The following is a 16,613-nucleotide window of genomic DNA, read 5'->3' on the forward strand; positions in this document are numbered from 1 at the left end:
GTGAGAAAGCCCAGAAGAGAACAAGGGTGTTAAGAAATGGCATAGATGTGTGGCAAGGGCCTACAAAAGCGGTGGGACATGGGGAGTCCAGAGAAGGACGTTGGGGCCAGGAACCAGGCTAGGAAGGGCTTAGATGTAACAATGGTTAAAGGGCAATGGGAAGCCAGCGAAAAGTTTGAAACTGTGGAACGATATGATCATATCTGTGGTTTAGATGGATTTCCCTGGGTGCTATTTGGCAGCGTGAAAGGGAGAAACTGGAGGCATGAGACAGTAGTCCAGGTGATATGACGGTTGTCTTAAACAGTTGGAGGATGAAGACACATTTAAAAATGGAAAGACAGAAAAACCAGAGATTCACCTGATTGGTCTTGACAGGTGGGAAGAGAAAAAGATAAGGATCACACTTTGGTTTCTGACTTATGAGTAGATGACTGTGCTGTCTATTAAGGGCAATGTGGGATTATTTAGAAATTGCTTTGAAATTGAAAATTTCCCATCATATCAGATTATTTGCTCCTCATAGATCCTGAAACTAGCTTTGATATACACTAGAGAAAACACCCAAATTGTGAGAGCATACTCTTCCAAGAAATCAACACAAGTTCACAGTTGATGCAACATTGCTTTTATTGGGGGTTCAGGGGACATATGACAAAGTCTCATAAAATGTCAACAGAGTCACATTTTGTGCTTGGCTATGCTTAAAAAAGAAAACCACCTGTTTATTTATGAACTCCCTTAATGAGCACTGTGTGAGAGATGGCCAATGATCATCATTTTGAAAATAGGACGACCTGAGCCACCAGGAGGTCTAAGTGTGCCAAAGCCGGATAGCTAAGTGGAAATTGACAACAGTCAAATATTCAGGTCCTTCCAAATGTCTAGATGCTTGCTCTCAAGTAGACACAGTTCAACTGACTCCTTCAAGACAAAATTGCGTTTTGAACCTCTGTATTCTCCAGTAGACCACTTTATTAATTATTACTAAGTGCCAACTAAAGGCAAAGGGGCTAGTATAGAAGACTAAGATTTCCTTAATTCTATTTTTTTATGGCTGAAGTATTCTTGGGTTAGTTATATGGATAACTGACAATTAAAATAGCAAATAACCATTGATATTTTCAAAAACCATAAAGACTATCAAAACAGACATGTTTAAACATTCATGCAGAAACTCTTATGACTATATACTGTGTGTAAATTTGGTTAAGAAAATGCTCATTAGAAGATCTGACTGGTTTAGGTGAAGGAAGAATGCCAAGTAACTTGAGAATATCAGTGAAGACATTGTACACATAACTTGGGCTGCTGTGTGTTCTTTGTGGCTAGACCATTGACAGTTTTTGAAACTAAAGATGTGAGTTCACAACTATCTATTTTTCACATTGAAGTGAAAAGCCAAAGAGGTAGCCAAAAGTGAAGCAATGTACTTGGTATGGTGCTCCTTGATCACCCAGACAGAATGTTTCCATTGGTGAAATTCAAGCTCATGCTTCATTTAGGCAGGGTGGTGTAGTTCAAGAGCCTCTGAGGGCATGGTTTCTGGATCTAGTTGTTATATTCCAATGAGCGATCTTTTGTAAGTTGCTCTATCTTTACAGGTTTATCACATCTGTAGGAAAGAACATTGCAATAGATGACCTTTAAGCTCTCCCCACCCCCTGTTTTTGTTCTCAAGAAGTTAAGATTTCATGCTGACCAAAGCTAACAGTCTCCTCAGAGTCTGGTCCAAAAAAAGCTTAAAATGCTGATAAACTCTGTTCCCCAGTAGCTTCCATTTCTGTCATGAAAATACATTCCACCATGCTAGTTCAACCAGAAAACTGAAAATTTTGAGAAGATAATTAAAGAAAATAGCTATGTGTCTACCAGAGAAAAATATCAAGGAATACAGAAGTGGCAAAATTACAAACTTGGAACACTGTGGCTTAGTGCCTTAGATCATGAGCTTTGAAATCACAGTCCTGATTGTGAACCCTGTATGTAGCAGTTTGGCAAGTTACTTAAACCTCAGGTTTCTTTATGTAAAATGGAAATACAAAATAATATCTATTTTGCAGGGTTGTTGTGAAGCTTAAGAGAATTACTATATAAAATGCTTAACATGTAGGGAGAACTCAATAAATATCCACTGTTATTAGGCTAACAGAAAAATCACAAATCCTCATACTATCATCAATCACGCTCACTTATTTTAATGGAAGAAATATGATTGTAATTCCGGTCTACACCTGAGGTGGGCAAGGGGAAGTATGTGTGTAAAGTCTTCACCATGTATGTACATATAGATTGGCAATGGAAGTCTGGGATTTGGTCAACTGGACCTGTGCATTCATAATTTCCTGAAATCACCAGGTAGATGCCTTCCTCTCTGACTTTGCTCGCAATAGTGCATCTATAGAAAGGATTCTATGTTCTTCCTTCCCATTTATATAAATCTTTAACATCCTTTAAAATTCACCTTGTATTTCCTTCCTTTAGGAACTTTCTTCCCTAGACAGACCAGTTTGCCCCGCCTAAGTGGACTTCTTCCGAGCTCCTTGCTTATATCTTTCATTTTGCTCTTATGAATTGACTTGATCTGTTACTTCTCTTTTCAAAAGTTTATGTGCTTCTGTTTAACTAGGTTTAAACTCCTTAGAGGCAGTGACTATGTCTCACAGAACCTAGCTTGCCTGATAAGAAGGCTGGTTGTTTGGTGTCAGTGGGTACTGTATTTCGATGACACATTCTGAGTTCCCATCATCATTTTATCCTTTGTATTGCCTCCTACTATTCTGTGATTGCAAAAGAACTCAATATTCTTTAAGTCATTCTTTTAAGGTCAAACTCTGTGTGTGGCTAACATGCAACCGACCTCTGGCACGAACAATTTTCTATTTTAAAAATTAGCGTATTAATAAGCATAGTCATACTAGAAAAAAAAGTTTTTAAAAAAATGAAGGTCACACAGAATTTAAATACAAACAGAGGAATACACATGAGGAAGGGAAAGTCCTTGCTCATTCGAGATCTAGATAGCTTTCTTAAGGGTTTCTGTTTCTTGAAAAGCTTGCCTCTTGTTCTGAGATGCTACTGGGTGAAAACTGCAGCATCTGGGTGTGCTGACTGGCAGGAGAGACGTCTTCAGGTGATGCTGTTCTTTGTTTCCACTTCGCAGTTGGCTTTAGCATCCATCGGGACAGGTTTCTGCAGTCTGTGTTGTTTCACTGGGAAGACATTCCTGAGGAAGGGGGACTATAGGACCAGCTGAAAGGAACACGGAGACGACTAAAAAAATAACAGAACACGTCACAGAAGGTTATCACATTGACTCTTCGCTACAAATAAAGGAATGTTACGATACTTTGAGGGCCAGGCTATTTCCAACTATGAGTGAAATGCTGCATCACGAGAAAAATGGAGCTTTCTCACTGTTCACCTTGTTTGGGAATCAGTCAAGCAACAGCATTGTTCGGGAGTGTGTGAGAGAGCGCCATGCTCCTTGCCTGGGGAGAAAGCACTCCGTAAGAAAAGCTTCAGGTTTTATCCAACAGGCAACTTACTGAAATAGGACACGGAGGAAAACAACAAAAGAACACAGGACATTAAGGACACATTCAACTAAATCTAAAGACTAAATGCAAAATAAAATAACTGTGGGTACAGCACACTTCTGCAACGCAGGAGTGAACAGAGAACGGCTAGGAGTCAATGTTAATTCCTTGTGTGTGTCTTTGTATTTCTAGTGCCTAGCTCAGAGCAGGACACATGGTACCCACTGAAAGAAAGAATGAAAGGAACCACAAAAGGCAGACAGGGAGGAAGGAAGGGAAAGGCAGAGAAAGAATGAAGGAGAAAGGAGGGAGAGTGAGAAAGAAAAGAAAGATTTCTGAAATGTACAAGAGGTGAGAGGCAGAGTGTGCAGAGAAGAAAAGCTTGGGTGAGAGAATATTCATGGACCTGATAAGAGCAGGCTCGCTTAATTCGAGAAGAGGTTATACATTCCGAGTGGTTTGAAACAGTGGGTGGGGCAATTTTCAGGAGGCTTTGAATGTGTTAAGGTTTAATTGGGGAAGGGTGGCATGTTAATATAACTACTGTAGGCTTTTGAAGGGGATAGTAACATGATTCAAATGCATCAAGTGAAAAGGGGAATATATGAAACTCGAAGATGTCAACCCAATGGGGGAAAAAAAAAAACAAACCAAAGGATACTACGAGCAATTAATGAAGGCAGAAAGACTAAAGAATAGTCCTTCTGGTCTTAAAATAGAAAGGCAGGTGCTTGTCTGGGCTTCTTCTATGTTAATGTTGAAGGAAATGGGCTTAGGTCTCAGATCAAGAATTTCCTTCTCCCACTGGGTAGCTTTTTTCGTTCTTCGGCTATTCCTCTTTTCCATCCCTGCCCTTCCTGAAAATGAACTTCAGTCTTTACAGTTTTAGCATCAAGGCAAAATATGTTAGTAAATACAGCACCTGGAGGTGGGATCAAATATAACTTTAAAGGGCAGCTGTTGGTACAAATGTCCTGAAGTTGTTCTTACACCTCTATAAGAATCGTTTACCAAAATTCCCCGCTAGAAAAGATTTTAGAGACCAACTAATCCAACACACTCATTTTACAGATAAGGATATTTGGGAAGAGCTGTATTAATGCTTCTTTTATTCTACAAAAGTTTTTATGAATGAAATATACTTTGCAGGTGGATTTTAAATTAACTAAGGCCTTTATTGTCAACCTCTTCATTATGTTAGCACAATGAAGATGCATAATGAATTAGGTACACCAAAAGGGATTTACTCCGAAACATTTCTCTTTCAGCACTAAACCCTTTGGATACACTGAAAATGTTGGTTCTTTTCCTAGGTATAGTATACCTAGAAATACTATACCTAATACTATTCCTAATACCTAACAGGTATAGGATACATATATTTCTGAAAACCCGTAAAACAACCTAGTGTTAAAATATTATTAATAGGTATTTTTCCGTTCTGATGAAACACGCAATGAATGATCCTGGATGAGTGACTAAATAAACATAGATTTTGGAACTGATTATTTTGCGAACACAGAATGGGAGGATGGGGTGTTAAGGTTTTGATACATGTGTACGATACATTTGTGAATCAACAAAAATGCTACTGTAGCAAGGAAGGACGTTTCACACAATTTTTGAGAAACCCCTTTAGGTAGCTAATAATGCAAAGCCCCTGTGTACATGATCAGATGAAAACTAAATCAATGTATTGCTTTGGTGTTGCACAGATGTAGCCCATGCATAATGTCTCTTCTACAATGTGGACCCCATCATCAAAATGAATTTTGAGGAATAAACAGTATAAATATGCAAAGCACCGTATTCTAGGTGCCTAGTATGAGTCAAAGGTTTAACAAATCAGCTTTCTTTGGGATCTGTGACTACTTAATTGGAATGAGTAATATCTTGTATCATCTCAACATGAGCCTCCCTTGGAACCCTTTTTGTCTCCTGAACATATAAGCATAAATTGGGGCCCTTGCATTGCCTTCCTCAGGGTCCCTCTGTGATCTGATGGTGACAGTTCTCCAAACTTGCCTCAGGAGCATCTACACCTGCTGAGCACGTAGCAAGCGCCGAGCGCCAGGCTGACCAGTCAGTTGCTGTTGCTCTGCCTGGGTTTTCCCTTAACAGCTAGATCTTCAGGGGCCAACACCTTGGTGTGGTGGGCTCTCCAGTTCAGGAGACACCATATCGAGATACCATAAAGGAAGGTGATGTTAGTACATAAACGACTAGAGCCAGAGTTTCAATTATTCATCATGTGCCACCCAAAGTGGAGGAAAAACAGAAAAGAAGTTGTTTTTGTTATGATTTTGATTACTTTGATTAAATTAAAATTACTATCTCTGCCTAAGGCCATTTCCCTGGCATTTTATCTCATTATTCTAATAAAGGAAATGGATTTCTTATGAATAAGATTTACGATTCTAATATTCTCCATTACTTCAAGTTGTCCAAAGTCAAGATGAAGACTAAATCAGTAAAGAGCAGCAAATATTTTATAAATAACGTAAGTATGCACAACAATCAGCCTTTTAGTGACGGTTAATTTCCAACATCTAGGTCAGACACATTCATTCTTACATGAGAACATGGAGTTCTTTGCTTCTTTTATTAATTAATAAGGAATTTAAAAAATAAAAGCTGACTTTAAAATAAAAGCTGACTTTAAAAACATTCTACTCAGGAATCATTTCAAATGAGGAGAAATGCCCAAGGGAAAAAAAAAAATCTCAAGTAGGCAACATGTAAAGCAACACACAACTATATGCACATTAGTATAATTACACATTGCAAATTATATCGGATGTATCTAATATCTAATTTTTTGAAAGCTGATTCCACTTGAGATTTCAATAACAGCATCAACATTTTGCAGGTGGCTCCTTCTGTATAGTATCCAAAGGGAATTATTTCTCTAATGTGCTTTCAACCCTCATGTAAAAGCTGAAGCTCTTCTTTAAAGAACCAACAAACAATGAACATTGGGAATGTTACCTTAATGCAAAAAACAAGGGGGTAGGTTCCAAAGAGAATGATAGCATGGTTATTTATTCTGTTCCTTAGAGGATCCTTATTCGCTTCAAGAAATAAGAAACAAACTTAAACAAGAGCCTCATTAGAAAATGCGGTGAAGGCTACATACATATTCGGAGGCAATGATATGAAAAGCTTTTCAATTGTTAAAATAAGTGTGCAAACGAATGGCAGATTACACCTTGGACTGAAAACAGAGCCCTGGATTCAATTCTGCTCTGTTAAAACATATGGCTAATTTGTCCTAAAGAGGACATCAGATCAAAGTTCCATTTTGAAGAATAGGCTTTTGTCCTCATCTTCCTGTATCAATCAATCAATCAGCAAATAACCAAATATATATTTGTGATCTTGGAGAATGGAGCATATTATTCAAGTTGATTGGATCCATTTTCTTGATTCCTCCTTAAAGATCTTTCTCCTAATTAGCCAGGGTTACTATTGAATTATTTAATTATCTGCACTTTTGTGCAATGAAATATGTTGTCATATCACATACTTTATCACGCTGTTGCTGTTCATACTTAATGATGCCTCTATAGTTAGCAGCTTCCTTTGTTCTGCTCAGTAAGTGGTTTTAGAAAAGGGGGTGGGCGGGGAAGGAGGAGCCTTGGGGTTTGTAAAATACAATCATACATTCTTGGTGCACATGCAAAACTTTGTGCATTTACATGAATTTCTTTTCCGAAATCTAGTTGCAATTCCATTTGGAATAACCTAAGAGGCACATGTCGGTGACTTCAAATGCAGCCAGAGTGATAATTCCTATACCTTGAACACCTCTCCAGTGTATTTCCACTGCAGTGCAATGGTAAAATCATGATTTAATTTTTTTTTTTAATCAGCAAGGAATGTCTTTAACAAGGAAGAAGTAAATTATGATAATTACTCTGAATGGTCGGATCCTTGAGCATTACTAATTAGCATTTATTGCCTGGATTATAGAACAATACATGTGAAACCGAACTGCGACTGCTCTTTTACATCCAAGAACTGAAAAAGGCAATGGAGCAAGAGGCAGTATCGTCAGTGGTTGAGTCAGTGGTTTTACATCTCCTGGAGAGTGTGCAGGATTCCTCATTTTTGAAATATACAAATGTGGTACTCGATATTTATGGCCCATTCATTTTGTGTGTGAGGCACATATTTACATATGATATCACAGTCATGGGAGACTAATAAAAGGAGAAACATTTTGGGTATGATGTCATTTTGGGACAATTTTACCCATTGTGAGAGTTTAACAATAAAGAACGTAAAACTCTCCATTTTATGAAAGTATGACTTTTTCTATAGAAATTTTGACTTAAAAAAGGAAACAAAGAACTCAGTTCTTAGTGAAGAAAATTTTACATTCACCTCTCCACTTTCTTGAGAAAAGGCAATTGGTCTCTTGTTTAAGAGTCTTTTTTTTTTTTTCATTAAGAATTTGTAATAAATAAGATACTAAAGTTAGAAATACATGAGATATTAATCAATAGAACAACATTATTCCTGTAAATAAATGCTACTCATATAATTTGGCAACTGGAATTCCTAAATAACCCAGTAGGTAGGAGAGAAAGGAAAAATTAACCATTCATCATTCTCGCTGCAGACCGTTTTCCTCCAAACCCCATTAAAGCGAATGAAGACGAAAAAACACGTCGTAATATAAAGCCAGTACTAAATACAGTCACTAGTCTTCCCAATACCTTTATGGATTCCCTACTTTGATCCTTTTTAGTTTGAAAGAATAAGTTTGGCTAAATCTGTGAGGAGATTAAACAGGCTGGTGATAAAAATTAATTCTGCTGAATGAGCAAATGCATTTGGATTGCAGAGATGCAAATAAGACAATACTTTTCTTTCCCTTTGACATACCAAGCGGATTAGTTTAGAATGTTAAATTTGATTTTATTAGAATATATTAGCAGTGTTTTAATTAATACCAATCAAACATTTTCTTTCCCTGGGGCTTGATGTGTTCTTAATGCTTTCTAAATCATCTGTCTTTTATCCATCCCCCCCAAAAAAAAGAAGAAAGAAAAAAACCAACCAAATTAGCAGAGCCTTTTGTTACATTCTTCACAATTTTACTATATTCAACAGAAAACTATGAGCTGTTTACCTAAAGGTGTCTTGCCCATAAAATTAGTTCCCAGGTGCTGGATTTAAATGAGTCCTGTTCACTTGAACACTTGATTTTTTTCTTTTTAAAAAAGGTTGAATAAGAGACTCGAAAAATAAACATCTTCCATGTTTTTCTTTTGGGGAAAACTGCTGCAAAAGGAGTTTTGGCTGGTTCGTCTTATTTGGCTTTATTCTCACTAGAGCTTCCTAGAGCTGTTAAATTTCCAACTGCATTGGTTTTAAGCTGGCACTTTGGAAAGAGGGGCAAAAAAGGAATTAAAAAAAAAGTAGGGGGGAATCTAGTTAAAAATACGGTGAACCAGTGTGCCCTGTGAACTGAATTGTAACTGTGTGTTGCAAGGAAGTGCTGCATTGCATTTCACTCATTATTCCCTGCTTTTCTCTCAAGCTTCCTGTCCTGTGTCCCGAAAGCTCCAGTTCACTTCTTTCTCTTTTCTTCCCACAACGCACTCCCCCCCCTTCATTTCTCCGCCTTATTTTTTTTTTTATCTGCCAAGCTGGATTTGCACTTTTAAAGATCAGTATCAATAATGCCCTGCTTGTTTCGGTGGCACTCTCCCTTTAAAAGACAGCCCCCTCTAATTGATGCGTCTGGGCTAGTCTAGACTGGTAGTGATTGAACCAACCACCAATTATGTTATTCATTTCACTGAACTTCACTGATGGGCTCCGTGAGGAAGAAGGGGTGTTGAGAAACCTGCCCTTACACTGAAGCAGTTCCCTGCTGAAATATAAAATCTCATGTGTCGTTATGCACTCCTGATTGCCTGTGTGATCAATCGTATGATAGCAACCTCAGGACATGAGCAACCCACTTGAAAACATGTAAAAAACTGAAAGAGTGTCTTGGAATAGAAATTGTATCATTAGTATTAAATTACTATGCTATTATCATTTAAAAATCATAGAAGAATCACATCTAGTGTGCTTTTATTGATCCCCGCATATATTTTCATAGAATAAGATGTAGATATATTTTGACTTCCAAAAGTACCAAATATTTGGCAAATACTTGATATGAATCAAGTGGTAATATATATCCGTAAGTTAAATAGATGTCCTTCCATAATTTCCAAATGCCTATGCATACATATCAGCTAAGATGGGGGAAAAGCATTAATCTATTGTATAAAAACCAAAAGATAACTTGAAAATCAAATAGCTCTTTTCTTCAAAATATATTCAGGCCATCAAAGGCTGGAAAGTAATATTTAAATATTACATCTACTAGAAGGTTTCAACAAAAGGCACAATGCTATTGTTGCACAATTCATTTTCTCGATTCAGTTTTCTGATACAAAATGGTTTCTTGACTGCGATTTGGAGTCAGTTTCTAAAATGGCAATAAACTCTTAAAAAAAGAAAAGCAGAAAAAGAACAATTTCCTTAACCTTCGACAACATGTATAAATTGAGGTTATAACTGAAATAAAGTCTTCAAAAGAAGAAAGCATTTGAAGTCAGGGTTGATTTAGGTGGTTTCCAAAAATAGAAGACAAATGTTGCCCCAAGAATACTAAAATGGTTTAAATGAAATTGTATATTGGAATTTTTCATAACAAAGGAAAGGTAAGTTACTGTTTCTCTAACCGTGAGACAGATCTAAATCACTGAGATTATTATGGTATGAAAAGTTAAAAACTGCAAATTGGGTAATGCTAACCATTACCTTGAAAGATTATTTGAACTGTATAGGTTAGTGTTATAAATAACTTTGTTGGATCAATTTTTTTGAAATCCTGATCAGTTTTTCCCCAATTTTTAAATAAAGTATAGGCATTGACAACTTCTATAGGATACAATAATTTTGTGTGCGTTGTTTCCTTTTATATGTTTAAAAATACATATCTCCTATTATTTTTTCTTTTATATGTTTAGAAAATACATTTGCAATCTCTATTACTTTTAAGCTTATTGTGTATAACCTCTTAAAATAAATGCCAAGCAAGGAGGCTATATCTGTTTTATTTTTTAAAATCTAACAAAGTAATACAAATTTAATCTTGGTTAACACCATAAATTCCATCCTAGCAAGTCTAGTAAGAGTATTTAGCTTATTGCTATTTTAGCTCACACTATTGGTGCACCCCTACCTGTGTCTGTGTGTTCACTGCCCAGCCATATATGATGCACGTGTGGGCACTGAATATATACTCTAGCCACATGCCCATTTTAATTGGGCACAGTTTTAAGATTAACTGTTGAGTTGAAAAGTTGGAGGCATGGGGCATGCTGGGACTTCAGCTGACATGTTCTGAGGTCAAGCACCAGGTACTGAGCTGTTCTTGTTACGCTCGGATAGTACTGCGTGTTGCTCTCAAGGAATAGACCAGGATAGGTGAGTTCCACAAGCCTCGGGCATTAATAATATACATGCATACACATCGCAGCTAGCACGCTATTATCACGGAATATGTACCTACTTTAACAGAAATCCAGGAGCTGCCACTTTCCTGATCACCTGATCCCACCTAACAATGAAAACCTCAGAGGTGCACTCAGGCACTTCGGACCAACTTTCTTTTCTTTTGTTTTTGCTTCAAAGAAAAAAAGTTCCACCAAATTTCCAGGATGCAAGGGCGCGACTCGCAGCTCCCAAGAGCCTAACCCGTGGATTTAAACGGTAAACATCACAAGTTAGGGTCTCAGGGATTGAGAGGCGCGCGCTAAATTGTTCTTTCTTGAGACAAAACAAAGCAAAACAGGAATGACAAGCAGTTTCTGCTCGAGGTTGTTGACTAAAAGACAACAAACAGGTGGCAGAATATTCCCTCACTCTCTTAAGTAGCCCTCGTCCACAGTATCTGGATTCCACTTAGATACAGGCACACAGACGCAGGGTCTGTGGGCGCATATACATACCTGAACACACAATCGCCAGTCTATCAGAGAAAACTCTTTGGAGCTTTGGGCAAAAGAGTTTAGTAAAATGGAAAATAGTATGAATAGACTTAGAAATGCCCATGTTTTGCAAACCACGGTCTACAGTCAGGATTGAACGTCTCTTCAAAGCTTTAATTTACAACTAGCACTAAGGACGGTAAAGAAAATCGGAGGCATCTCTTTCCCCCGGGCGAACATGCCGCATGCAAAACCATCCAAATTGGGTTTTTAGAAGAAGACCGAGGAGGAGGATTTGGAGGCTTGGAAAGTATAAATACGAATAGCGTTTTAAACTCACCCATTGGAAGTGGAGTCAGGCTGCAGCTCCCGTAGCACCATCCGAGCCAGGGGGGGAAATGTGAGCTGCAGGGCGCTCGCCTGGGCGAGGTGTTTCAATAGAGGACCGAGAACTGGGCGGGGAGGGGGAGGCGGGGGCAGGAAGCGATACACCAAATCTAGAGACTGTAACTCTGTAGTTTATGCTTTGACGAGGGGAGGTAGGGGGCAATTCGGTGGGAGTGGAGAGAAGGGCTGGGACTGATCAAATTTTGAGAATATTCAGTTAAAAAAATTTTTTTTAATGTTTTCATAAGAATGAACCCTCCCCAGGGTTGCTTTTCAAAATTTCCTCCTTCTTTCTTTAGCGTGCACTTTGCCAGTCCTGCGAACAGGCCTCCTGTGCATCAGCTGCTTGGCTGAAGCCAAGGCCAAACCACCCCGAGCCAGCACCAGGCTGTCACTCGGTCGAGGGGAGTGGGAAGGGGTGGGCGCCAGCCAGGGAGGCGCATCTCCCCCGCCCCGCTCCCGCTGCGGATCCTTTGAAGCCTTTTGCCAATATTTCAGAGGAATCCGAAGCATAATTCCCCTCCATCTTCGCAGACAGCTACTGGTTCTGTACCTGCTAGATCGGCGCTTCCCCCATCTGCCTGGAAACTGGGCTTTCCTGTGCGGGGACGGCTCCCAGTGCCGCCTCCAAAAAAAAAAAAAAAAATGAAACGAAAGGGAGGGGAAGTGGGTGGGAAGATGGCTCTTTTAACATTTTTTCTTCCCCCTTTTTTTCTTTCTTGTTTCTCTCCTGTCCTTCTTTCTTTTTCTTCTTTTATTCCAGCCTGAGCCAGGTAGATGGCTGGCTAGTCAAAGAGAATGACAAAGCAGCCCCTGATAGGAAGGAACTGGAGGGGGGCCTGGGGCACTTAGGAAAAATGCTAAGTATTTTGTATGTATTTCCATATGCAACTAAAAACCGTTAAAGCTCCAGGATCCCCCCCACCCCTGTCCCCACCCCCCCACCCTTTCCAAAATAGAATCATACCAGCAAGACAGCTAAATTATGTCTCTTTTCCTGCTGTACAGGGTTGTTCAGCATCTCCCCCCACCCCAATCTTCAAGACAACTTTTTTTTCTCACCTCCGTAGGTTCTCCTCAGGCACAATCCTCCGTTCAGGGTCTCTGCTTTTTCTCTCCCTTCCCTTTTCCTCTCGGAAAAGCTAGTCCGTCATCATCCTACCTAGCTTCTCTCTCTCTCTCTCAACCTCTCTCCCTTCTTCTTTTACTATTAAAATAATAATAATAATAATGGCCCTTTCGACATAGCAGCATGAAGTGGCTGCCTTTGAGAAAGCACATTTAATCTTTACTGGCTCCCCTAGGCTTCAGTGAAGAAGGAGAAGGCAAGAAAAAAAAAAAAAAGGGGGAGAGAGAGGAAAAAAAGATTGTAAGGGAGGCTGCTGACGGACAGCGAGCATCAGGCACAAATCAGCGACAAGTTGAATTTTCCTAGACCACACTGCCCCCTTTCTTCTCAGCTCTCGCTGGGCTCCTGGAAAGCCCGAGTGTCTGGTTACAGGAGGCAGTGGGTCTCCTTTTGCAACCATGGTGCGGATTCCTCGCATGCCTGCTTAAATCGCTGGCAGAATAAGGAATCAATATCCCCTTCTAATCACCTTTAGCTCTTCTAGGGCTTCTGAGAACCCACTTTGTGCTCCTCGCCGCTCCCCCCCGCCCTGCCAGGCTCCTCCATACAAAGCTTGCAGTCCTGTCATTTCTCACTTCCTTCCATATCTTGGAGACAAGCCTCTCTTCTAATATCCTCTCGCCCGCTCCCTCTCTCTGTTGTCCTGTGTCTCAGACCTGACTCCCAGCACCGGATGCACTAGGGCTTCTCTCTGACTACTAATGAGACCGAAAATACACCAGCAGGTCAGGGGGAAGGCCAGACATTGTATTATACAAATACAAAAAAAAAAAAAAACCTCCAAAAACAAAAAATCCCTCATCCCTGCTAGATCCAGAGATCAGGTATCACATTTTCTAAAAGAAAAAAAAAAATGGGGGGTGGAGGGGAGCAGTGAAGAGAAGAGACCACAGTGCAGTTCTCTGCCTAATTGTTCAACATCCCATGGGCATTTAAAACACGTATGCGTGTGACTGCAGGTGATGTACTTGGTGAATCTTGGTGGGTTTTCTTTACGGACAGAAAGTCAACAATGCCCAAGGACTTCTTTGAAATTGACATTTAGAGGGATACAAGAGCAGTGATTCAAATCTGTATTTAAAGTATACACTCCATTAAGGCATGTGGTGACTACAATGCTAAAAATCTCTTTCTTTTCAATGGCTGTGCTTTACACATTGACTCTGTTTGTCTTGTGTACTAATTTACCACTTAAGTTCATTTCCAAATCCAAGGGAACGTATCAGTGACTATAGCTCATCCTGACCCTCTGCTTCTACTGCAGACATCTTTTCTTACTCCTGAAGCATTTCTCCTCAAATGTCCATCAGATCCATACACACTTCATTGATCAGCTGACAGTCCCCTGATCATGAGAAGTAATCATTCAGATGACAGGAAAAAAGTGGCACAAGAAGAAAATGAAAGACATCCTGAACTGACGAAGGGAGCATCTCCTATCATTTTTGCTGGCACACATCTTAAAAGCTCAGCTACCCAAGGATCCTGTAAAGCAGGTGTCCCTTGAAAACTGGGGTCTCTACCTATCTGAACACACAGTGGGTATGGTGCCACCTTCACCCAGTTTTTGTGGCTAGAATCATGCAGACAACAGGCAGTGCTGTGTTGAATATAATGCCAGGCTCTGTAAAGACCGAGGAAGGGAGGGAGGTAGCTGATGATGCAGGTTTCTTCCAAGTTGATGTTTTTAAAAGGTGGTTTCTTTGTGCTCAACTCAAGATATTGTGCTTTGTCTCTGTGAGACCTGCAGAAGCACAGATGGATGCCAAGGAAGAGAAGAAAAAGCACAAACAAGAAGAAGATGCAGAGAGAGGAAGAAGGGAGAGGAGGAGAGAGGAAAGCAGAACAACAAATCAAGGCAAAAAGGGAAAGACCTACAATCACAGTGTTGGGTTTCCTTTTTTTTTTTTTTTTTTCTTTTTGTCATTACTGGGAAGGAGAAAGAGATGGCTGGCAGGGATTGGAGACTGGGTTAGAATCTTTTTCAGATTTGGCTAATAGGATGTTTGCACGTTACACTGATGCAGAAAAAGAAACATGCTAGAATAATCATAAAGGGTGGAGCTGTCAAAAAAAATCTTTGACTCACTGGGTGCCTCCCTGTAACACCAAAATGAATCATTCCTAAGGAGAATCATCAATTGTCTTAGTGTCCTCATATATGAAGTCCAGATTATGGGAATCACGATTGTGATCATCTTCACGAAGGAAAGGTAGACAGAGAATGACATTTCCTGAGCTTCTCCAAAACCTCTGTATATTTGCAGCAATGGCTCAGCATGATTTTCACACTCTGAGCTAATCTATCCCCGTCTGTATTCACTCTGTTTACCAAGATACACAAATATGTAACTTACCAAAGTTTTGCTATGAACACATCATTTTCTCTATACAACTCAGCGATGTCTTTAGAGGATACTTATTTCAAGCAGTTAACACCTGACCCCAATTTCTGTGGGTAATTAGTGAGCTAGATAACCACACAAAGTGGGTAATTATTTAGTACCCAAGGGTACGCTAGAAGTGGGTAGTGGTTTTGTTAACAAAAGCACATCTCTAATTATTGTATCTATGATGGGTGCCTCAAAAATATCAGTTACTGTATCAAGTGAACCATGATAAATAAGTGAACTATTTTGCTGTCCTTAGCATATGTGTGTGTGTGTGTGTGTGTGCACGTGTGCGTGTGTGTGTATATTCTATTATGGTTATTAATATTTACCGCTCCTGGATGGGGTGTTGTGAAGATTAATTAGTAACATCTGTAAGACTCTCAGAGATGCAATGTGCTAAGGAACTTCTAAATACAGTATTATTATTGCTCTTACTATGTTGATGAATAATCCCAGGATGGAAGAAGCTAAAGGAGTTGATTTCAGTTGGATTGAAAATATGCTGAGATCACAAACGTGATGAGTTTGATCACAGGGAGTGGTCTCTGACCTGATGGAGCACAACACAGGCAGTAAGGGAAAAGAAAGGTGGATGCCGTTTCACTGACAGTCTCAGGAAGGATCGGAGGAGCCAGGGTGGGAGGGGAGGAGCAGGAGGCAGGAGTCAGAGATGGGCCGGGAAGGAAGCTGAATCAGGCGGACCACACCCTCATTCCAAACTCGGTCTGTGCTTCCCCTTGATGAGTAGCAAATAGGCACAAAAATCCCCAAAGAAAACATCCATGCCAGTCCAGGGACAAATTCATCATCATTACAATCAATCAGCCAGCTATGTAGTGTTTCTTCTAGGGAAGAATCATCAGTACAAATCATTTTCACAAATGCAGATGCATTTCCAAATATTACAGTATTGCGAACAGGCACACACAGATCAACTTCAGATATCTTTAACCCAGGCTACGAGCAGCAACGGAGAAGCACTTTCTAATGCAATTGCTTTTATGAATCACCCGCAGGATGGGAAGGGGATATTATTAATTTCTGCAGGAGAAGAAAGAAAAAAAGAGAGAGAGGAGAGAAAAAGAAGAAAAGAAAAGCCCATTGCTTTCAGGGACCCTAAATCTGGAGAGCAATCAAACATTGAAAACAAGCAACAACAAGAACT

At 39.6% G+C, this 16,613-nt stretch overlaps 2 long non-coding RNA genes across 3 annotated transcripts in view; both read right to left on the minus strand.

Annotated features, from left to right (window-relative positions):
* Positions 1-16,613, minus strand: part of LOC133261869 (uncharacterized) — a 251,842-nt gene that overhangs the window by 226,395 nt on the left and 8,834 nt on the right. The window lies entirely within an intron of this gene.
* LOC133261868 (uncharacterized) lies at positions 606-16,609 on the minus strand. 2 transcript variants are annotated; one of them, XR_009741158.1, is made up of 4 exons: positions 12,989-13,799; positions 12,480-12,551; positions 11,880-11,991; positions 606-3,273 (listed from the first exon to the last, which is right to left on the minus strand). It is a non-coding gene; the product is annotated as an uncharacterized LOC133261868 (long non-coding RNA). The 2 variants fall into 2 exon arrangements; XR_009741157.1 differs by having other exon boundaries at positions 11,880-12,551; positions 12,989-16,609.

Source organism: Bos javanicus, chromosome 15 (genome assembly GCF_032452875.1).
Source record: "Bos javanicus breed banteng chromosome 15, ARS-OSU_banteng_1.0, whole genome shotgun sequence".
NCBI lineage: Eukaryota > Metazoa > Chordata > Mammalia > Artiodactyla > Bovidae > Bos > Bos javanicus.